Source organism: Chlorocebus sabaeus, chromosome 12, assembly GCF_047675955.1.
Source record: "Chlorocebus sabaeus isolate Y175 chromosome 12, mChlSab1.0.hap1, whole genome shotgun sequence".
Classification (NCBI taxonomy): domain Eukaryota; kingdom Metazoa; phylum Chordata; class Mammalia; order Primates; family Cercopithecidae; genus Chlorocebus; species Chlorocebus sabaeus.
In genome coordinates this window covers 89,442,616-89,466,454 of record NC_132915.1, presented here as the reverse complement: position 1 = coordinate 89,466,454, position 23,839 = coordinate 89,442,616, and the positions used below count along the sequence as shown (strand labels likewise).

The following is a 23,839-nucleotide window of genomic DNA, read 5'->3' as shown; positions in this document are numbered from 1 at the left end:
ACAGTCATGCTTAAGGGCACCAGGATTCCGGGTTTGCGCATACGCACGGTCCCCTTGGATGCTCGTGCTCATAGACACAACACCGTACACCCCCCAGACGCACGAAACTCCCCACGGCTCAGCCCCAGCCCACCCCGGCCGCCCTTCCCTCGAGGCGGCCTCCCGTCTCTCATCCTCTGGCTTCTCCTCCTCCTTCGCCTAAAGATGTACAAAACACTCCTCGGAAGCAACCCCGGCGCTCGGCTCCTCCCTCCCCGCCCCCAGGCCGCCGCTCCCCCATTCATTTTCGGCCGTCGCCGGCTAAGTCCCTCCCCCCGCGTAGCCCGGCCTCCGCCGCTCCCCGCCCGGAGACCGCGGCGCACTTGGACTTCCCTCTCCATTCGCCAGCCGCCTCGCTCCCGGTCCCCACGGCTGCAAACTGATCTGGCGCGGGGGGAGGAGGAGAGCGCAGGCGAGCGAACCCGCGAGAGAGGGAGAGAGCGAGAGAGCGAGCGAGCAAGAGCGAGAGCGAGAGAGCCGGGAGGCAGAGGGAGTAGTGACCGCCTTCCGGAACCGGGATTCATGCCTGTCCTCGGGACCAGCGAAGGGGACTTTACGGCTGAGTATGAGCCAGGCTGCTAGGAGCCAGGTACCCCCACGCCTGCAGTCCCCGCGCCGTCCCCGGAATGCGAGCTGGACGCAGGGCTCTCCCAAGTTCCCACCGAGCCGAATAAAAAGCGTCCGCCCGCAGCTCTCCGCCAAAGACGGACATTGACTCCAGGTAAGGCGGCGCCGGGTGCAGCGCCCAGCAGCCCCGCTGCCCTTGGACCCGGCCCCGGACCGCATTAGGGGCGCCCCCGCGCTCCCCTGCCCCTCCCCCTCCGGGCACCCTTGTCCGCTCTTCACCTGGCCGCCCCGCTGCCTCCAAGTCTTCTCCGGTTCTAGGGAGGGGTTCCTGTGCCTGGGCTTAAAGGGTTAATTGCGGGTTTGAGTGAGTGGCGTGTGTGTCCCCGCGCGCTCCCGACGTGTGCACCATGGTGGGAACTTGATGTGGTGCTAGTGTGTGTTTGCGTGTGCGGCGTCGTTTGCGTTTGATGCGTGTGTGTGGTGTGTGTGTGTGTCCGTGTGTGTAAGGGAGGGGTGAAGAGAGAGAGGTCCTATAACCTACTTAGGGTGCGATGTGTGTGTGCATGTTGGTACGTATGTGTTTGTGTGTGTACGCTCGTGTGTCTTTTTAATTAGGTCTCTCCAGCTTACACGGAATGGGACCCTTACTATAGGATCACGTAGTCATCGGGAAACCCGCTGTGGACTTCCTGTTGGGGCTCTGGGCTTGGCGTTTGGGGAGGATTATGGGGCTGTAGATGGCACCTTCTTTAGCCCAATGTTGGTACGTTTGAAGGAAAATTTCTCCAAACGGTGGAATCCTGCTACCCTGGGACCCACCGCTTAATATGAAAGAGACATGGCCAACCCCCGAGGCAAATGAGACGCTGTCACTTTAAATTCCACACTGGACAGACTCCAGGATTCTGATGGGAATTTGGAGACACTGGATAGTGGGTGACAGAGAAAGGGGGAAGTCAGCGGTGGGCTCCTTAGCTGGGGCTTGGCAAGTCTGGGATAGGGATTTACCCTGCATCCCCGTTTGCAATCAACACAGCCCGTCTGGCTTCTGGTGCTTTTGGGGAGGATCTGGGCAAGTTTGCATGGATCCCCCCTCAGGGGAAAGGAGAAAGCGTCTTCGGGGACTTGCTCATCCATCACAGTTGCAAAGGGTCTCAGAGGAAATTTCATTTAGGGGCAGCTCTGGATGATATGGAAGGAGATGGATGGGGCACTTTCCTAAGACAGATTCGTCTTTCGTTCTCCATTTCAGGCGGGGAAGCCCCCGGAGAGTCTCTTCCTAAATATGCCTCTCCATGGCTCCACTGGAGTTAGGAGGATATTGGGAGAAGGCAGAGAAGGTGGGGGGGGGAGAGAGAGAGAGAGAGTGTTTCATTACTGAGGGAGATCTACAATTTGAAAAGGGGCTCTGAGTGGGGAACCTATGACAGAATGTGGCAATAATTGACTTAAACTGCTGTCGGTTTGCGCCTCGCATCTCTCACTTGGCTCTGAAATACTGCCAAGGGCAGGGGGCCCATGGAAGAATCTCAGCCAAGAAGGCAGTTTGGGTCAAGGCCCTCTTTCTTCTTTCCTCCACCTCCTGGGAGGCTCTTTAGGTAGGTCTCTTGGCCACCCTGGCTTGGTACTGTTGGGCTTGGGCTCTGGGGCCAGCCATTGATTTGATTCCCAGCTGCCTCTTAAAGGCTTGCCCTACTCAGCAAAAATGCTGAGTTTTACTGCTGTTAGCATGGCTTCCAGACTCGGCAGCTGTTACTTTCTCAAGGTAAGCGGTAGCCGTTCTACTCTCAGCCAGGGAGGCTAGGAGAAGACAAGGGCTGTGACGCTGGGTCACAGCCTCTTGTCTAGCTCAGCTCGGAGGGGCCGCTGACAAGGCCTCTTAGGCGAAAAAAGTAGAAATATACTTGGCCTAAAAAATGTACACATATATATTCTAGGAAGAAATATACATGTATATATAATACACACACACGCGCGTGCGCGCGCGCGCACACACACACATATATGTATATATTCATATTCTGGGGAGAGATAAAAGCAAACATGTATTTGTAGGAACCTGCCCTGACGGGTGGATTCTACCTGCAGGCACTTGCAGACATACCATTCTCTGTCCAGAGGCTGATACCTCAGGTTGAAGCCTTCACACAGCCACAGAGAATCTCCTTCAGGATGTCAGAGCAGACCCCCCTGGATTATCTTGGGTAGAGGGTACTAGGGCCAAGGAGGAGACTCCTTTTTGGGAACTGCCTCATTTTCTCTTTCCTAATTCATAGATGATTGAAGTTGGAAGGAATATTAAAGAGCAGAAAGGCAGGACTGTGTGGCCTAAGGAGGGGATGAGAATTCTCCAATATTCAGTAGTGAGTTAGTGGCATGCCTAGGACTAGAATCTAGGCTTATCAGCTAGATCAATACCTTTCCACTCCTCCCACACTGCCTGGGACTGTATATTGCTCCCACCCCCATCTTGCCACCCTGCCACCACGACCCCTGCCAAGACAATCGCTTGTCTTCCCTCATGAAACTTCACATTTTCAGAGATGCATTTCAAGGTTTTTCTATCTGGAAACATGACCCTGAAAAGAAAAGGTCCAATGCCTCAATCACTGTTCCCAAAACACACAAACACACACACACACACACACACACACACACACACACACACACACACACGGGGTGGGGTGGGGAGGATTGGGAGAGACAGAGAGACAGAGAGAAAACATAGATTCCTTCTCCAGTGTCTTTAGAGAATTACCCACAAGCAGGGACCCAGTACTGAGTATGACTCGTAGGCAGAACCCAGCAAAGTGTCTGGTCTGTATCTGAGATTTTTATTAAGGAATGCACTGGTTTCCAGAGAGCAAAATGTACACCCATCCACCAATGCAAATACTTCAGGCAAATTAATTTCTTTATATTAATTAGAATCTCACCCCTAGACATTTATACATGTTACAGGCACAGGATGCAAGCATACATGAATAGGTGTGCTTATACACACATGTGCACACAAAGATCCAGAAACCTTTCCTACTTGCTACATTTCCAAAAAAGAGAACCTCCACACCAAATTGTGTTCTCCCATATAAAGCATCTCCCATGTGACAACTAGGACTCATAAACTCCGGGAAGGAGAAATGTAAAGCCCTGTGAAAGAGAGACTCTGGAGAAGTCAGAATCGAGTTCACTCAAAAGTGTGCTCTTAGACTTCTAGACGCCTGTTTCGGGGTGCAGGCAGGTACTGAAAAACATGGGGGTTTTAGGCCCATCTGCAATAGAGCCTTTTCCATGCAGGATTTTCCGGGGCTAGATGGCACTTTAGTTCCCAGAAGGGGGAGCTGTGACTCCATTTCAACCAAGGAGAAACAGCTCAGAGATTCCAAATCAGCTCTTGGGCCCCCGTTGAGTTTAGACGACCCAGCTCAGGCTGCAATGAGTATCTTTGCCGCTGGTACAGGCAAGGACTGTAAAAACACCCTCCCCTGATCAGTTCAAATTCAACATCTCTTTCTTAGTGCTTGCAAGAGTTTATGTTATGGATCATAAAGTCCTCCATTTTTCTGAAAAGGTCTTTGCCCAGAGGCCCTTCAGTTGTGCAAGGAGACATTTTTTGATTTGCAACCTCTCTGTTTTTCCCTCCCAATTCCTTGGAGGAAATCACCAGTACATTATCACTTGAACAGGCCATTAAGGTTAGACATACCCTACCCTTCTTTTCCTGCTTTTCCCTTGCTGAAATACAAAGCTTAACAAATTGGCTGCTGAACTACTGGTAACCATGTTAAAGACAAGATGGAGGTCATGTGAAGAAGACAGGTCCTTAAATGTCATTCTTCAAATAATTTTTCCAGTTGTGCTCCCTTCTGCAAAGATTATCTTTATTATTCTTTCCACTAGCTCCCACATTCAGCCACGACTTTTAACAACATTCCACCCATATTTCAACATCTAGCTCAAATGACCCTTCCAAGAAGTCTCCTCAAGATCTTATTTTGGAATTAATCTCTTTATCACCTGATTTTTCTGTACCATTTTATCTGAAACTCTATTTTAGTTTGTGTCGCTGTTTGCCCTGCTCTATAGTGCCCTGGGTATAGGTCTGTCTTACCCTGTTCAGTATGGTCTCAGGAGCATCTTTGTATTCCAGGGACTGACACAGAGTAGTTGCTTTATAAATGTTTGGCCTTGCATTTCATGTTGCATCTCAATGGCAACTGTCATTTCTCTGTCTGTGACACTTTCTAGCTAACAATTGCTTCATATTCATTTAAAGCAATGACGTTATGGCATTTTTGCCTATACCAAGAATATGGGGATTCCAAGGACAATACAGACAGATGAAAATTAGACCCTACTTGGAAGTGAACATTGACTTCCTGTGTTCCAGGGTCTTTAGTTTTGCTCTCATGTAGTCTTTCTTTCCACCCAGTGGGACAGATACAGCCCCTTTTACAGAAGAGGAAAGTGAAGCCCAGGCTGGTTAGACTCCTTGACCAAGATCACACAACCATCACAGCCAGAATTTGAATCTGTCTTCCTTCTTACATCATCTCTGCTCTTTTCACGGTACCACTGAGTTAATGGTAACTGTTATGAATGGCTGGCAACATCGGGTTGTTCAATAGATGCTAGAAATAGCTGGGACTTATTATGAACTCTTTGAAATTGATGGTATGAAAGTATCTTGAGTCACTGGATCAAAGAAAACCTCTGAAGGTTTCTCAATAACCAAACTTTTCTCTGTTTTCAGGAATGATGAGTTCTTTTTGTAATGCCAATAATACATGACCAAAATATCAGTTTTATTACTTTTAGTGACAGCAAGTTCATTACCACACAAACCAGCCTATGCCATATTTGAAGAGCTTTGTTGGAATATTTTCTTACTTTGCCCCTAAATCATCCTTCTATCCATATGTCTCTGAAATCACACAAGTGTAATTCTCTTCCAGTTATCAGTTCTTTGAATATTATGAAAGCAAAATTATTTCACACCAATTTTCTTTCTGAATAGAGGGGGTTGTCTTCACAGCCCTGTCTTCTGTAGTATCTGCCTGAAGGCCTCTTGGCACCCTGAATACTGTCCTAGGGAAATTGTCTAGTTTACCTCACTTTTAGGGCTTAGATGCCACCAAAAAATGGGGAAGGATGAGCTGAAATTGAGTGAGGATTTATTCAACAAATATTTGTTGGGTGCCTACTGTTTGCCAAATATTGCTGTAGTCGAGAACTGTCAAATGGAACTGTCTGTGATGATGGACATGTTTTTTGTGCTGTCCAATATGGTAGCCACTAAGTTGCTGATGAACTGAATATTTAATTTTATTTAACTTACATTAATTTATTTTAATTTATATAGCTGTATGTGGCTCGTGGCTACTGTATTTGAATAGCATAGGTCTGGGCTTTAGAAATGTAGCATGAACATGGCCATGGCCTTGTTTTCATTAAGCTCACAATCTAGAGGAGAGAGATGAATAATCAATGAGTAAACAAATAGATAAGCAAAATAATTTTATATAATATTAAATGTCGCACCACTAGTTGTGGTAATGTGCTAGAAAGGAATGTGGATGGTATAATTTTAGATTGAGTAGCTAGGAGAAGCCTTCTCTGAGAAAGTGATACTGGAACTGAGGCATAAATGAGAAGGAATCAGCCATGTGATTTTGTGGGGAAAGAGCATTAGAGGCAGAGAGAAGAATAAAATGGAGTTGGCTGGGCTTGGTGGCTCATGCCTGTAATCCCAGCACTTTAAGAGGCTGAGGTGGGAGGATCGCTTGAACCCAGGTGTTTCAGACCAGCCTGAGAAACAGCAAGACCCCATTTCTACAATCATCATCATCATCATAATCATTGTGGCGCCTGTAGTCCCAGCTGTTCAGTAGGCTGAGGTTGAAGAATCACTTGAGCCTGAGAGGTTGAGGCTGCAGTGATCTGTGATTGCACTACTACACTACAGCTGGGCAGCAGAGTAAGACCCTGTTTCAAAAAACCAAACCAAACCAAACAAACCATGGAGTCACTTCACTGGGACAAGCTTAGGAAGTCTAAGAGATGGACTACCTGCCAGTGTGGCTGAAGCTTTCAAATTGGAAAAATGACATAAGAGGGAATTAGGAAGTTAGGCAGGGGCCGATCACAATGGCCTGTACAGGAGAGTGAGAAGTTTTGACATCTTTTCCTTGACATCTCTGGTTGGAAGTTTGAGGACTAAGGAGGGTTTGAGAATTGACAGGTCATTGTCAAGTACTCTTGATGGGTTTTTATTATGTCCATGTTTAATCAGTAATTTCAACAAGTTTTCTTATTTTAATTTCTAGTCCTACTCTGAATGCCATACACTGGAGATACAATAGTCTAAAGGGAGGAGAAACAAGAGTAGGGGAAACGGATAGAAAAGGAAGAAGAGAATGAATATGTGGGGATAAAGTAATTTAAATGAAGTCTTGTGAAAAAGAATGAAAACTGGAAGTTTTCAGTTTGGATCAGCAAATATTTATTGCATATCTTGTCTTGGAAAGGCTTTGGATAAAGTGACTTGGGGGGTATGGTGATGAATCTTGCTAGGTGCTGGCAATCTAATAGTAGCGATCTGCAAATCTATAAATAATTATCATTCATGATAGATTGATAATTGTCACTTCAGAAGTTCTGTGGGAATTTTGGGTAAGGGGAAGTCTAAAGGAAGACACATCAGTAGTGATACTGGTGAGGAGGATGTCGACAGTGAACTGTAAGCTCTCAGAGATCACAGGCTGTATCTTTTTCTTTTATGTCTCCATTAATTCAGAATGTTATACAAAAAGAGCACAGGGACTCAGGGTACCTGATTCCAGCCCTGGCTTCTATCACTATCTATGTAGACCTCCTTAAGAACCTATCTTTATCTCTCCAGGCTTGCCTTCTCTAAATTGAGAAGGGCCCAGCTGTGGCTTGCTTCACTGAAGGTATATTGCCTGGCTCTAGGAAAATGTTGCAGTCAGGCGCGGTGGCTCACGCATGTAATCCCAGCACTTTGTGAGGGCGAGGCAGGCGGATCATGAGGTCAGGAGTTCCATACCAGCCTGACCAACATGGTGAAACCCTGTCTCTACTAAAAATACAAAAATAGCTGGGCATGGTGGCGTGCGCTTGTAATCCCAGCTACTCAGGAAGCTGAGGCAGGAGAAGCGCTTGAACCCGGGAGGTAGAGGTTGCAGTGAGCTGAGATCGCACCACTGCATTCCAGTCTGGGCGACAGAGTGAGACTCCATTTCAAAAAAAAAAAAAAAAAAAAAGCAAGCAAAAACTGTAACTGAGCATAATAGTGCACACCTGTAGTTCCAGCTACCTGGGAGGCTGAGGTGGGAGGGTCACTTGAGCCTGGGAGGTAGAAGTTGCCATAAGCCAACATCGCACCACTGCACTCCAGCCTGGGTGACAGAGTGAGGCTCTGTCTGAAAAAAAAAAAAAAAGAAGAAGAATATGTTGCATGACAAAGTTCTTGTAAAAGAGAGGGACACTCACGGTAGCTGTGCTTCCTCATAAGATTTAGATGTCTTCTAAAAAATAAGCAGATTTAAAAGAGGTCGTACCTTATAGCACAGACGTGTTTTGAGACAGTGTGGCTGAGTGGTGGTGAGATAGTGATTCTGTGCTGTGGCAACTCCTGATACCAAAGTGATTAAGTGTTAACATGAAACCCACTGTCCTCATGGAACACAGCAGCCCAGAAAGACTGCCTAGAGATCCATAGACAGTCTTTGCTACTGAGGGGGCAAAGAAGACAATTAAGGAGATAATGAGGCTGAGAAAAAGTGAAATTAATTTTTTTTTCATATGAGGGTGAAGGGGATCTTTGTCTCCTGAGGGAACTATCTTTTGGAGAATGCAAGTGGCCTTAAGGAGAATAGACTGAATAAGACTGGGTATGAGAAAGTTAAGAGTCATAAATTACCCGGGCTTCCTGCTATCCCCACACAGGAATGGAGAGCCTGGCGAGGACACAAAATATATCATTCTGAACAAATTTTGTTCTCCGTTTGCAGGGGTTTTCTCACAGGGTGCAGAGTTGTATACAAGGAAGTTGGGGCCATCTTGGGATAGCTAGGAGACTGTATTCCCCCAAGGGTGGGAGGTAGATTGATAAGGCAATTAACAAAATTGTGTAAACTGCAAAGGTCAGAGCAGCAGTGCTCTGAGTAAATGGCCTATGTGAACAGCTAGAACCCTATGTAAGGGTTAACCCAGTACTGGCCCTGGGAGATTTCTAAGATATAATTTATCTAGCCTTGCAAAGGTCCTGCAAATGAGCCAGTGGGAACCTCTGTGAGAAATAATGGGTCTTGGGGATAATGGAGAACAGCCGCGTTACAGATTACAAGCTGATTCAGATGGAGGAAAGGCAGACATCCAGGATATGATTGCTTTTTGGGGAAAAAGTGGTGAATTCTCAAGTCTCCATTCTAAGATTTAGCAATCCTCAAAAGTAGATGAAACTCTAGTAGGCTGTGGAATTCCTAGAGTCCCCAGGAACTCCAAGATAAACCTAGAAGAGCAAACAGAGAACTGTGAAAGAGACAACTGCCTTCCGTGAGTATGTTTCCCTTCACATGGTAGTAGATAAGCCAGATTTCTTACGGAATTTGTTGGGTTCTGAGTTTACAGGCACATGATAAAAGAAGGACCTACAGGAAGTGTTGGCTGGGACGATAAAAACATCTGCACAAGCATAGGGGCCATTAAAAAAGAAAATCAGCACTTTGGTATGTTTAGGAAAGATTGAAAATTAGATTACCTGGCAAGGGTTGGTAATATGGTTTTGCTGCTGGGACACATTTTGGAGATATAGTTCTTTTAGGTGAAGTGGTCCACATCAAATGCCATTGCCAGAGTTAGCGAAGGCTGGGGAGGACTGAGAGGGGTTATAAAGAATTTTATTCTGAATGTATATCGATAGGACAACAACACTGAAAGCCCAGTGAAGGCTTGCAAATGATTCCTGAAAATATTACCAAGTCAGCTCCAGTTTTTGCTTACCTCTCTCTCTTCCCTGACAGTGGGAATGATACGTGTAGGCAGAGCATGGACTGGAATTTGAGGGGGCTCTGGAAGGATCTTCATCCCTAACATTTAGAGATGGCTGAAATGTCACTGCCCTAAAGCCGTTCTTGGAGTGAAAAAGTGGATGTGCCAAGCACATGACATATTCTTTGTGCTGCAATGGATACTTGATGTAGATAGCCGACTAAATATTCTCAACAAGCTCATGCATGGGGAGTATTGTGCCCCATTCTAGAGATGATGAAACTGAGCTCAGAGCAGTAACGCCACTTGCCCAAGGCCATATGCTGAGTCAATTGTGTTTTCTCGTGGATTTGAATCTACTTCTTTCTGACTTGAAAGTACAGAGGTTGAAAGCCTGGGTCTGCTGGAGTTTGAATACCTGCTCTGCCACTTTCTAGCTATTTGATGTGGGGCAGATGACCTGATGTTTCTGTGCCAGTTTTCTCATCTGTAAAATGAGTACTATAATGATAGTAATTCCAGGTTGGGCATGCTGGCTCACACCTGTAATCCCAGCACTTTGGGAGGCTGAGGCAGGAAGATCACTTGAGGCCAGCTGTTTGAGACCAGCCTGAGCAATATTTAGCAAGACCCTGTCTCTACAAAAAAATTTAAAAAATAATTAGCCAGATGTGGTGGCATGTGCCTGTAGTCCTAGCTACTTCGGGGGTGCTGAGGCAGGAGAATTACTTGGACCAAGGAGTTCAAAGTTTCAGTGAGCTGTGATCATGCCACTGCAATTCAGGGTGGGAGACAAAGTGAGATTCTATCTCAAAAACAGCAGCAATAATAATAGTAACTTCGTAGAGGTGTGTGTGGATTTAGTTAGTTTGTATGATAGGTGCCTCAGACAGTGCCTGGAAGATCATCAACACTATATAAACATTAACTGTTACTGCTTTTTATGATTTCCACACCATCTTATATTAGATTAGCCATTGCTCATACTCTCAGTTATGTGCTCAAACTGGAAATAACATGTAGGAATAAAAGCATTATTAGGTTCAAGGCACTGCCTTGCAAATGAGCGCATTCAATTATTTCTACTAACCTCCCCACCATGTGGCAGTGGGATAACAGTGATTAGGCGAGAGATTGAGAAAGGATAAGGCATGGGAGAATGCAAAATGACAGAGGCAGATTTTCAATTTCTCTGTGTTATAACAGGCCGGAAACGAGATATAGATGTAAAGACCAGATATAGACATAGGATCATCTACCATAAAGGCAAAAAGTCATCTTCAACACAGTCCAGCTCAAATTCCAACCTCTCTCTCTCCTTTTTTTTTTTCTTCTTGGAGATATAGTCTCACTGTGTCACCCACACTGGAGTCCAGTGATGTGATCTCAGCTCAGTGCTCTGCCTCCCAGGTTCAAGTGATTCTCCTGCCTCAGCCTCCTGAGTAGCTGGGACTACAGGTATACGCCACCACGCCCGACTAATTTTTTATATTTTAGTAGAGACAGGGTTGCACTGTGTTGCTCATGCTGGTCTAGAACTCCTGACCTCGTGATCTGTCCGCCTCAGCCTCCCAAAGTGCTAGGATTACAGGCGTGAGCCAACATGCCCAGCCTCTTCTTCTTCTTCTTCTTTTTTTTTTTTTTTTAATACATATAAACTCTTTTTAAGATCAATCTATACCTGAGTTGGTTTTAGAACCCTCGCCTTGTGCAGCCCATCTTACTTTTGATTTGGTTTTCTAATATGTGAGACAGGGTATTCATCAGGTGCATAAGGGAAAGTAGATGATTGACAGCATGATGGATGCTCCTGTGTGAACTGTATTTATCATCCTTCTTATGATTCCCCTCTTCGTCCTTATTCTCATTTATTTTATCAAGTGTTTGCATGTGGTCACATGTTATATCTCATTTAACCTGTACAGTAACACTCTGAAATTGTAATATTCTCCCCATTTTCCAGATGAGAGCATTGTGGATCAGAGGTAAAAGGATTTGCCCCAAGATATACAATAGGTGAGAGCATCAGGTTCCAAGCCCAGTATATGTTATCAGCGAGTGTATGTAATATTCTGTCTTTGAATTGCCATTCCTTTATCCACCAGTTGAAGGCATTGTCAAGCTTTTAGCAGCTTGGTAGTGTCCCAAAGACAAGGTTTGCTGCCTAATCTCTATTGTCTTGGGCTAGGTTAGTCATTGCAAATCTTCTTCCACTCTGTCATGCAGACTCTGTCCTCAATCCTGATCCTGTACATGCCTAAATCAGAAAGGCATCCATCTTTCATGTTCCAGGAGATGTTATAAATGGTGCCACTGGAAGGAGCTTTCTTAAATCTCCTTAACAATCTGCATTTTGCTTTCTCTCCTTTATCTGTCAGCATCAAGAATATCTTCCACTCTTCCAGTGCTTTCTGGCTGCCAACTTCATAGCCTCTTAAAATAGTAATTTAACTTCACAATGTCTCCGCAGGAAACCTTAGCTTAGCATGTTTATCTGCATCCTTAGTTCAAATGTTGCTGACACCAGGACCAGTAGTTATAGAATGAGCTACTTTCTAACTCTGGGCCAGAGCCAAGAGCCAGGATCTTACTTTTCCTGGGAGTAGAACCACCAAAGCCACCAGTGATAACAGTAACACTTTTTCAAGTCAGAAAATAGCAGGGTAGAGTTAGCCCAAATTGTGACAGCCAGATGTTGCGATCTCTCTGTCTGTCTCTGTTTCTTTCTCTCTGCTTCACTTACACACACACACACGCACACATACACACACACACGTGCATGCGCAATGTTGCAATCTTTCTGTCTCTGTTTCTTTCTCTCTGCTTCACTTACACACACACACACACACACACATACACATGTGCACGCGCATGCATGTATAAAGAAAGGAATATTGAACATGGTTGAGAACAGGTAGAAAGAAGAGCAGTTGATATACCAGAAAATGTCCAAAGCAGATTTCTCCTTCTCTAGTAGTAGAACATGAGCCCAGATATGCTATTAAGATCACCTACTATCAGAAGATAATCTTGGGGTGGGACTTCTGTCTAAAAATGGAATGAGGAACACATGTGACCAATAAATGTATAAAATACAGGATATTTTGTTCTCTGGTAATCAAATAAATGAAAATAGCAATGCGATGCTATCATCAAAATGGCTTTTTAATTTAGTGGCAGCATCCAGTTTTGGCAACAATGCAAGGAAAAGAACACTGTCACACAGTATTGGTGGAAATCTATTATTGAGTATGCCCTTTTATGAAATACGATTTTTCATTCTTTCATAAACAAATAAACTTTTTTTATTGTTGTTTGTTTTTTTGAGACAGAGCCTTGCTGTGTTGCCCAGGCTGGAGTGCAATGGTGTGATCTCAGTTTACTGCAATCTCTGCCTCCTGGGTTCAAGTGATTCTCCTGCCTCAGCCTCCCGAGTAGCTGGGATTACAGGCGTGCACCACCATGCCCAGCTAATTTTTGTATTTTTAGTAGAGATGAGGTTTCACCATGCTGCCCAGGCTGGGTCTTGAACTCCTGACCTCAGGTAATCCACCCGTCTCAGCCTCCCAAAGTGCTAGGATTACAGGCATGAGCCACCGTGTCCAGCTAAACAAACATTGTTTATCGAGCACTTATCCTTTGCCAGATGCTTTTTTATGAGCTATGAATACAGCAGGGAATCAAACTGACCAAGTTCTTACCATCATACAGCTGACATTTAATTGAGAAAGGAGATAATTTATAAATAAAGAAGTAAACATATAGTGTATCAGAGAGCGAAGTGTGATGGAGAAAAAGGAGGTAATGCATGTGGACCAGATGGCCTGGTGAGAGAGGACTTTCTGTTTTATGATACCTATTTTTAAAAAAGGAAAGAAGGTACAAATGCTTCTGAGGGAAAAAAAAAAAGTGTCCCCTTCTAAGAAGTCAGTTAATTAGATGTGTACAAGTCTGTGAGGAAGAAATGTTATCAGGATGTTTGGAGAAAAAAGGAAAACAAAACAAACAAAGCATAGAATGGAATCCTCTGTGGTCCTTAAGAATGATATTAGGAAAGCGCATTTGTACCTTAGAAGGTGGGATGAAGATAGGGTGTATCATTTTTAAACAGGGCTGACAACAACAGTACCTTCCTTCTAGTTATGCTGTTGAGAATGAATGTCGCATGTACAAAGTACTTAGCAACATGCCTCACATTCAGTAAGTACTCAATAAATGGCACTTATGACATTTATCAACGTCAAGTTTTTTTTGTGAATTACCAATTTAAAAAAGCATAAGATTCAAAATATCATATAGAGCATGATTATTTTATATGATGTATCCTAGTATTTGAATAGTCATCTTTGGGTGATGGGTTACAGTGAATTTCATTCTTTGATTCTTACCTGTATTTTCTAGTATTTCTTTAATGAATGTGTATTGCTTGTGTAATCAGCATTTTAATTAGTGGGATGTGGGGGATCAGTGAGCAATTTGTGGTAGGAACAGGAGCCAAAGCAGAGGAGAAAGCTTTAATTCTGTTTTCTCAATTTCTAAGTCATTCATCCACCCTAAATCAAATTTAAATAGACTCAGTTTTTTTCTGTTTTGCTCAACCTTGGCCTGAGCAATAATGCCGATAAAAACTAGAGATTTGTCAAATGATTTATACTTACTTTTTTTCTCTGAGACAAGGTCTCACTCTGTTGCCCATGCTGGAGTGCAGTGACATGATCATAGTTCACTGTAGCCTTGGATTCCTGGGCTCAAGCAATCCTCCTGCTTCAGCCTCTTATGTAGCTGTGACTACAGGCACATGCCACCACACCTGGCAAGTTTTTATTTTTATATTTTTTAGAGATGGGGGTCTTACTATGTTGCCCAGGCTGATCTTGAACTGCTGGCCTCAAGCGATCCTCCTGCCTTGATCTCCCAAAGTGCTGGGATTGCAGGTGTGAGCCACCATGCTTGGCCTGATGTATACATTCTCTAGACCCTCACATCTCCTAAGTTTTCTCACTTGCAAAATAAAGCCTGAGATTTGACAGCAGTTCTGAGAAAACCACTGAAGCCCACCACAAAAGCAGAGAGAGGTTGAGCAGGTGAGCCTGGATCTGAGATCATCCCCACTTTGCCGCCCACATCAGAGCAGCTCCACATTTTCCACTTAGCTTCATTCCATTTTTGTGTAAGCTTTGAATAAGGGGTTCCCAGGCTTTAAAACATGACTTGAAATCATTGGTTTACACTTTAAACCATCTCTAAAAGTGGATTTATGAGTGACAGATTTTGTCCTATATTTTTCATTTAATTTTTACTAATATTCTGTATAGCATACTTTAGGAAACTCTACACTAGACAAAATGATTTTTTCCATAAAAACAGAATATTAGGCACGTCAAAAAATGTATACAAGCAATTCTAATGATTCATATTGTTTCAGAAATGATGATGATATTTTAAAAAAATTATCAAAGAATAATAAGAAACTTTCCCAATGGTAAGAAGGGGTGTTTAATGTAAGTTTCACCTCTTTCTCTGTCCCTCGTTCTCTCCCTAGTGGGTCAAGGGAGAGGGAGGTTAAAGATGACTTCATCCAAAATTGTTCCAGATCTGTTGAGGCCTGCTTTCTCTAAATAGTGCTTCCAGAAACAGCAGGGTCTCAATTATCTCACCGTGGGCTGTGAAATTCTAAAAAAAATAAAAAAGTTCTCAAAACAAAATTAAGTTTAATTTGCTTTAATTGAAAAATAAACACATGCCATGTACAGCACTCTCAATAGGAGGAGAAAGGGCTAGAAAATGAAATGAACAGTTGGGTGTAGAAGACCCTCAATTATTGGATACTCTGAAATGGGAACTGGTGTTGATTGAGAAAATAAATTCAGAGTTAAATTCAGGGACAGAAAGTGTGGGCCTCCTTTCTAAGCAACAGTTTTCTTAATTTCTCATGATGATATTTTTATTATTATTAAGAAAACTATAAAGCAGATGTGGGATAAAGGAAGGAGCTCTAACATGAAACCACAGAGTTGGAGTTTTACTCTTTTTCTAACACTGGCGTTATGTGATCTTTGTTAAGTGTCATTTCTTAGCCTCAGGCTCCACATCTGTAAAATGGGGATAATAATTCATATATCACTGGATTTCTATGAAAATTGGATAGTTAATATACATGAAAGCTCTAAAGTACTGTTAAGAGATGATGGAGAAGGATAAAGAGGAAAAGGAGGGAAAGGTGGGGGAAGGTTAGAAGGAGGCAGTGAAAAATAAGAGGAAGAGGAAGAGCACCACAATGACTCAACCAACTCATTCAAGCTCAGTATTTATTGAGAGTCTTCTATGTTCCAGGCCTTGTGCTAGATGCTGGGAATAAAAGGACAAGAAATAGCTGAGGCTTGCCTCGGTGGTGCCAAAATTCTACCAATAGATATTCTGAATCTTTAGGCCATGAAATGAAGTCATGGAGGAGATTGGAGCTACCGGAGGTTTTGAAACACCTTGAGGCATACTTTAAGATTCTTCTTTTCAGTGGCCATTCTTTCTTTGCATGCTGACTCTACCTTCCACATTCAAATACAGACACTTTGGCCCTTGACTTAGGCTCCTATTTTCTCAAAGAAAAGGGTCTGGAAACCTCATTTGTATGAAGTTGATAGTGATTTAGAATTGTAAGTTACAGTGTCAGAGTCTTATACTATTAGCATCTTTGAATCATAAGTTGTAGGATTTCATAATTTATCAAATGTTGGAATCAGAGAATGTTAGAACAATAAAAATTCAGAGTCAGAATAGACTCATAGAGTATAATATTTATGGAATATAAAAATTGAATCTGACCAGACATGGTGGCTCACACCTGTAATCCCAGCACTTGGGGAAGCCGAGGCGGGTGGATCACCTGAGGTCAGGAGTTCGAGACCAGCCTGGCCAACACAGTGAAACCCCATCTTTACTAAAAATACAAAACTTAGCTGGGTGTGATGGTGCACATCTGTAATCCCAGCTACTCAGGAGGCTGAGGCAGGAAGTTGCAGTGAGCTGAGATCACGCCACTGCACTCCAGCTTAGAAATCATAGAATCATGAAATGAAATGAGAGCCTTTTAAAAGATAACAGCATTTTGTGGTTGTCTGGCCCACCATCTTTCCCAATTCAATATATATATATATATATATATATATATATGGCACTAAAATACAAATATTCTTGATTATAATTATGTAGGAAAAATGTCTATGAAGGAAACATCATGCTTAATAACACTGTGTTAATCATACTGACCGAATGCACTGATAGAAAAGACGGATGGAGCTTCTGCATGTTTTAGAAGTTCTTGTTGGGATGGTTATTGACTTTACTGATACCTAAGACAAGCATTTATCTTGAGTAATAGAAAACTTGAAGCAGGCCAGGCATGGTGGCTCACACCTGTAATCCCAGAACTTTGGGACACTGAGGCAGAAGGATCACCTGAGGTCGGGAGTTCGAGACCAGCCTGACCAACATGGTGAAACCCAATCTTTACTAAAAATTACCCGGGCATGGTGGTGGATGCCTGTAATCTCAGCTACTCAGGAGACTGAGGTTTGAACCCAGGAGGCGGAGGTTTCAGTGAGCCGAGATTGCACCACTACACTCTAGCCTAGTTGATGAAGTGACACTCCGTCTCAAAAAAAAAAAAAAAAAAAAAAAAAGAGAGAGAGAGAAAGAGAGAAAAAAGCAAAGAAAATTTGAAGCAAAAGCAAAATAAGAATAATTACTTTTCTCATTGACTCTTATACTATAATTATTCATGTTGGCCCAATGTATTCATGCTGTCATGTCAGAAAATAAGCCCCTAAACATTGGTCTTTCCTAGGACTGTAAGCTTCAAGAGAGTACAAGTGATACGTGACTATCTGGTTTCTATGGGGTCTGTAGAAAAGTGCTTTGTATCATTAGGTGCCTCGGGAGTTCAGTCCTATCTTTCCCTCAGCGCTTCCTCTTGTATGCTGATGACGAACTATTGTTGATCTCCATCCTTGTGCTTCCTTTGAAGCATTGGCTTGTATTGCCAAGACTTTTGTTTTTTCCTAAACCCGGCATCCATTTCATGTGTGGTAGTTGTTTGCTTCACCTTCTGTGTTCTTCTACAGGACCTCAGATCCAATGGCATAACTTGATAGATACAGAAAGAACCTGGCTTAAAGAAGTGTTTAGAGGGAGTAGAGCTCTTTGTTTCGTGTCAGGCAACTCTGTGTGTGAGTGTGTATGCAAGTGTGTGTGCTGCTCACATAAAATGTGAGCTTGGAAGTTTTTCACTTGCAAATGAGTTTGAATGTGTTACATGGATTTCTAAGTACATTAAAAAGTGGATAAACTTGTGTGGAAATAATGTGCTTATGAATAGATGAGAACACATGGACACAGGGAGGGGAACATTGCATACCTGGGCCTGTCGGGGGTTGGGGGCAAGAGAAGGGAGACAAATACATTAGGACAAATACCTAATACATGCGGAGCTTAAAACATAGATGACGGGTTGATAGGTACACCAAACCACCATGGCATACGTATACCTATGTAATAAACCTGCACATTCTGCACATGTATCCCAGAGCTTAAAGTAAAAAAAAAAAAAAAAAAGACATATAAATACATTTGTGGTTTTTGACATACATTTGTTGAACATCTACTGTGTTTCTGATAATGAAGCAGGTGCATTTTTATATATATTTGATTTCACAACCATGAAGCGGGTATTACAGTTTTTATTTTGAAGATATGTCAACTAACACTGTTAGAATTGAGCTGGCCAGGGCTGGTACTTGAAATGGAGTTTCTGTGTTTTGAATGTGCTGGTATGTGAGAGTAGGGATGTGTGTGTGCACATGTTCACGGACGTGCGAGTGTGTGTGCAATCTTTTTTATGTGTATTTCTTAATACATGTGGAGAGATAGATATATCTTTATACTATATGAATGTGCATGTCATAAATATGTATGCACCAGCTGATACCTGAGTCATCCAGCAAAGCAAACCCATGTGGCTGATCTTAGGGACCAGGGGAATGTGAGCTGTATGAGCTGTAGGAGAAAGCATCCAGGAGATAGAGGGCGGCAGCTTAGTATAAATTCATCCGTGTTACTGACGTGACTCTGTGTTTTCCAGGAATTATATACCATAAGTTATTAACCCTCCAGAGCTTGTTTTCCAAGTAAATGCATCTAGACCCTTTCCAGACCCAATGAGTCAGATTTTCTCGGGTAGGGCTCTGACTTGAGTGTTTTGTTAAAGTTTCCCTGTTCTAAAAAGCATCTCAGACTAAGATCATCTGCTCTGGCTGCCTTCATCCAGAGCAGTTGTTCCCAAATGCTGTTGCGTGTCCCCACCACACGTTGGATGTTGATTGACAGGCAGGATTCCAGCCTTCAAAGTCCTGGAACCTTACTCACTAAGTCCATGGTCAGGATCCAAAATCATCTAAAAAGCACCCAACCATGTCCATTTTGAGCGATCCTGAAATTGCAGTTTGTGAACTATGCATCTAGATCTTAAAGCAGACTTCAAAGATGGAAGAAGAGGGAGAAAAAGGAAGCAAATGCCGGGGGGTGTTCATGATACAGAAGCTTAAGGAAGAGAAAGAAGTGAGGAACTGGGAGTAGAGTAATGCAAAGGAAGAGGAAAATAATTTTCTCAGTGTCACACAGGAACAGAGCTGGGATCTGAATCCAGGTTTTCCTGCCTACGTGTTTTCCCCTCTGCACTTCCCCTCCACAGATCCCTCTGCTGGGGGCTTTTCACTGACTACAACCCAAACTCACATAAATCTCAAGCAGTCTGACACCCAGCCAAGCACAAAAACATTCCACATTCACTGCACTGATGCTTGGAGGGGCTGAAATAGAACTTTGAAATTCTCCTTCACTTTTAATTAAAAAAAGATTTAGGCCAACCCTGGGTTCCCAGTTCTATTTAACTGAGACTGCTTTTAACGTTGCTGTATTTTTATTGTTACAAGTGTACCGCACCGATCCATCTTCCTTGTAATGCTTCTCGGTTTCTGCTCCATCTGCTGAAGAGAAAACATTTGCAGAAATCTCTCGGCTTCTCTCCAAGAGCTGAAACTTAAGTTGTAGCAAGGAATGCAGTGCAGGGAATGGGGCTGGCCATCGGTGAAGTCAGGAGACTGGTAAAATCTGTTTCCAGTATGTTTTTGATAATTGTTTCTTCACACTAACAGTTGTCTCATATAAGCAGCCAGTGCAATTGTGTTCCTCTGTGTGATCTAGGAGGACTCCAGGCACCACACATTTTGGTTTTTACACTCTCCCTTACAGTGGAGCCAACAATTTTGTTCTTATCGTTGCCTGTCACCTATCCTTAGCAAGTTCTTACCTGGGGATTTTTCTAATAAACTGTCCTTAGTTTCAATTCATAAGGACTATATTTTTGTGTGGGAGGGCCCTTGGACGACTTGAGTTCAAGTCTTCTCTTTGCCGTGTTTCAACCTGGCAAATAGCTCAAACTCTCTGAGCCTGGATTTCCTGCAAAAGCCCCAGGAGGTTGTGAGGATCAAATGGTTTAATTGAAGCACAAATGCTTTGCAAATTGTGAAATGCTACACTTACACCACACGTACCTCGCCAGAGCATTCACTTATCAGTGATTTGATTTGTTTGCTTATTTATTTATTAATGGGTCATTTGCTGGATGAATGCTATGCACCAGGCCCGGCTTCACTGTGCGTGGTATCGAGATGAATGAGGCAAACTCCAGATCCTCCAAAAGTCCACACATATGACAGCATAGTAAGTGTTGAATTAGAGTCATAAATAGGCTGTTGTTTCCTCTTCCTGTGGGATCAGGAGATTCTTCAAAGAATGACCTTGAACAGAATATTAAAGAATAAAAGGTTCCCAAATCCAGAACAGAGACAAAACCAAATGCTGACAAAAATAAGAAGCAACAGTAATTCTCACTGATTGCTAGTGGGGATGCAAAATGGTACAGCCACAGCTACAAAACTAAACATACTCTTACCATAGAATCCAGCAATCAGGGTCCTTGACATTTACCAAAGATGTTGAAAACTGATGTCCACGCAAATACCTGCACACAGATGTTTATAGCAGCTTTATTCATAATTGCCAAAACTGGGAAGCAACCAAAATATCCTTCAGTAGGTGAACTGAAAATCTGTGATATCTAGACAAGGGGATATTATTCAGAGCTAAGAAGAAATGAGCTATCAAGCTGTGAGAAGACATGGAGGAAATTTAAATGCATATTACTAAGTGAAAGAAGTAAATATGTAAAGGATATGTACTGTATAATTCTAACATGCTAGAAAAGGCAAAACTATGGAGATACTGATTAAGATCAGTGGTTATCAAGGGAGTATGGGGCAGGGGAGATAAATAAATGGAATACAGAGGATTTTTAGGGTGGTGTATCTATTCTGTATAATACTATAATGGTGAATACATGTCATTATCCATTTGTCCAAACCCATAAAATGGACAACACCAGGGGTGACCCCTAATGTAAACTGTGGACTTTGGGTGATAATGATACATCAGTGTAGGTTCATGGATTGTAGTAAATGTATAGTTCTAATAGGGCATGTTGATAATGGGGAATGCTATGCATATGACTGGATAAATGTATATAGGATAGCTCTGTGTCTTATTTTGCTGTAAACCTAAAATTGTCCTTAAAAAATGTCTTAAAGAAAAAAATAAAAGGTTTATTAGGTCTGGGAATAGTGATAGGGTCGGGAAAGCATTATAGGCAGAAGGAACAGCTTGGGGAAAAGTATCCATGGGGTTAAACAGATTGGGGCTTGCAGAACATATCTGCAGGGAATCTAGGAAGCAGAGGCAGAAATGTTGGGAAGGGGCTGGCCAGTGAGATGTGGGGAATAATGGGGTGAAGTAACAACAGATAATTGTTTACATTTAGAGGTGGGAGGAAGCCATTGATCAAGGTGAAATCAAGGAAGTAGCCCAACAACAATAATGATAGCTGCCTTTTACCAAACAGTACGTGCAGGACACGGTGTTCATGGTTTATATTCATCATTTCATTGAAAGCACAAAGAATGTAAGATCCTTTGAAAGAGGTATGATTTAACTGGTGTGGGAACTGAGGTTAAAACGGTTTCTGTGACTTGCCCACGTAGATAGTAGGCCCCATAGCTTGAGCCAAAGACAAGTCTGGCTGCTTAAAGTCTCTGCTCTCAATCTCCTCATTGCCCACATTGGCATTTCAGGAATAACTGGATAGCTTGGGGAAGGAGCTAATAAAGGGAGGGGCTGTGCAAGTAGCAGATTGCTGTTATTCTTGAGGGTAAGAAAATCCCTTGGAACTGTAAAAACGAAGTCACTCTGCTGGTAGGTTTGCAGGCATAATTCCAAGCCTTTTCTTGAAAAGTCTTGATTGATATTTTGGGGCAAGAGGGAGAGCTTCCAAGAAGTAAGTCTATGTGGGCAACTTTCTGCTGTGCCTGAGGAACAGGTGGGAATCTGTGAAGGAGCTGGGCCTTCTGGCTTTTGCTAGTTAACAACCTCCACGTTGGGTCTAGTGAGCTCTGTAGAGATACCTAACGTGTCCGGTTAATGTCATGGAAGCTGCCTTTCTCGACAATCCGCCAGAGGCAGAACCCCAACATGAAAAGGCCATAAAACAACCCAAAACCTTTATTTTATTCCTTTTAGAAGTATATTTTGGTAGCATTTTAAGTTCCTTGAAGGAAGAGACATAGAATCACAAGCTCTGTGGTCTGAAATGTCTTTGAGATTTTCATTCTCTTTCTTAATTTGTGAATATCCCTGTCAGAACCCCTCAGTTCTATCTTGTGATTTTATCATTGCAATCTCTGCCTGTTGGGATTTTTTTTTTTCATATCTGTACCTTTCTGTGTCATCCATCTTTGGCCAATTCTGGCAGGCTGATGGCTCTTAAGTGCTGGTCTAAAATTTGGTGTCAAAATTTGAAGAGTAATATTTTATTTTGATATTATGACCTGCATGTTTCATGTTGGTGGTTAAAATGTCCTTTCCCTTACAAAATTCTGGTAACAGTGATTGCAATGTCTGTTTTGTTAAATAACCTTCCCTAGAACCAGAAAATGTTGATAATTTCACATTGGTCCAAAAAATTGGTTTTATAAATTTGATTTGGCCGTGGGGTCAAAAAGGCTGATGTTGATATTCTAGATCAAAGAGAGTAAGTCTGTTTCATATTTCACATTTGAGTACAGACTACTATTATATCTTTGTAATTTATTATCTTCTATAATATGTTGGTAATGTCTTGCCCATAGTAGGTCATCATTAAATATGTATGTAAATGAGTCTCCAGATAATCAAAAACATAGAGTACCTTTTTTAAAATATTCTGGCCTGTTTGATGCATGTACTTAATAAGTACATTTCAATCTGATATACAGCCTACCATCAAGGCATCAGAGTTGAGTATGCTTTGTGGTTAAGAGCTCAGGTTCTAGAACTAGACTGCCTGGGCATGAGCTCAGGCTTCCCCTCTAACTAGCTGTGCAATCTCAAACAGGTCACTTAGCAATATAGTGCCTCACTTACCCTGTCTGTAAAGTAGGTGTGATAAAAACAAACAAACAAAAACCCTCGTAGAGTTGCTATGAATTTAAAGATCTTAGAGCAGTGCTTGACACATGGTATGTGCTCAGTAGTTGTTAACTCTCATCATCAAAGCTTACACATCAGAAGTGGTGCAGTAGGGAGTCCACGTTGATTTGGGTCAGAAGACTTGGGTGCAAGTTTCTGCTGTGCTACTTACTAGTTAAGTAAACTTGGAAGAGTCATTTAACCTCCTAGTATAAACCTGAATTTAGAACTAATAGTACAACTTTAGAGATGGCTAATGTGCATGGGATGGAGAAGTTGAAAAGGCCTCCATGAAATGGAACCTTAAAGGATGAGTAGGTATTGCTATGAAAAAGATAGTAAAATGGGGGAGCAAAGAGGTGAAATCACCTGTGGAAAATATTTGGAGCCACTTACTTTCCTCTTTCTGAAATGTTCTTTGAGGAATTAGTGAGATCAGTCCTTTCTTTTGGGATGGAAGAGCTTGAAACTATTACAGCTAATAGAGCATTCTTTTCCATAGAGACATCCAGAAATAGATTTTTTTTTCTCCCAAGAAATTTGCTACCATGATGAAGACCTTCTTATCATAAGGGAGTTGATGAAAAGATGAAACTAAAGTTTAGCATGG

General features: G+C 42.6%; 1 protein-coding gene across 1 annotated transcript in view; it reads left to right on the top strand.

Annotated features, from left to right (window-relative positions):
* The first annotated feature begins 355 nt into the window (after nt 1-355).
* The window catches only part of BRINP1 (BMP/retinoic acid inducible neural specific 1), a 195,829-nt gene continuing 172,345 nt past the window's right edge, over nt 356-23,839 (top strand). The window contains exon 1 of the mRNA XM_007968244.3: nt 356-760. The gene's annotated coding sequence lies outside the window, so the exon portion shown is untranslated. The remainder of the gene's footprint in view (nt 761-23,839) is intronic.